Raw genomic sequence first — 776 nt, 5'->3', positions numbered from 1 at the left:
CCCTTTCCTAGCCCCTCCCCCTTTGCCGGGCGCGGGGGTTTATTGTCACTCAGTGCAAGCAGCCAATGGGAGAGGTGGCCCCGCCCCCCCCGGTGTCACCTCCCCGGGGGGGACACGCCCCCCCTAGACCACACGCTGGATGACGTTCTTGTAGTCGCGGGCGGGGCCCTGCTTGAGCTGGATGACAGTGGAGAGGAGCCACTTGACCTGCAGGTGGGGGAGGGGGGAGGGGGCGTGTTCAGGGCGTGGCACCTCAGGGGACTTGGGTGTGGTGACCACCCATCCGACCATCCATCTATCTACCCAACCGTCCAACCAACCAGCCGGCCATCTAGTTGTCCACCTACCCGTCCATCTAGTCCGTCCATCCATCCATCCATCCATCCGTCCTTTTATCTATCAATCCATCCAGCCCCCCCCGTCCATCCCTGGGACCTCCAACTCTTCTCCTCCCACCCTCCCCACCTCACCTTGAAGAGGGTGATGGTAGCGCTGTAGCAGACGCTGAGGAGGAAGAGGGTGATGAAGACGGCGATGGTGTCCCAGGACCCGTTGGACTTCTCGGGGTCGGCGTAGCAGAAGTCTTCGGGCAGGCTGAAATCTGGGAGGAGGAGGAAGAGGGTGAGCGTCCGGCAGCTGCCTGTCCCTCTGCCCGTCCTCGGTGTCCTCCTGTCCCTCACCCCTCTGTCCTGCTGTCCCACCCTCGCTCCATCCACACATCTACCCAACCGTCTGTCCGACCACGCCTCCGTCCATCCAGCCAACCATCTGCGCCC

This window comes from Haliaeetus leucocephalus, unplaced genomic scaffold, assembly GCF_000737465.1.
Source record: "Haliaeetus leucocephalus isolate CR32 unplaced genomic scaffold, Haliaeetus_leucocephalus-4.0 Scaffold320, whole genome shotgun sequence".
Lineage (NCBI taxonomy): Eukaryota > Metazoa > Chordata > Aves > Accipitriformes > Accipitridae > Haliaeetus > Haliaeetus leucocephalus.
Note: the sequence above shows the minus strand (reverse complement) of the source record.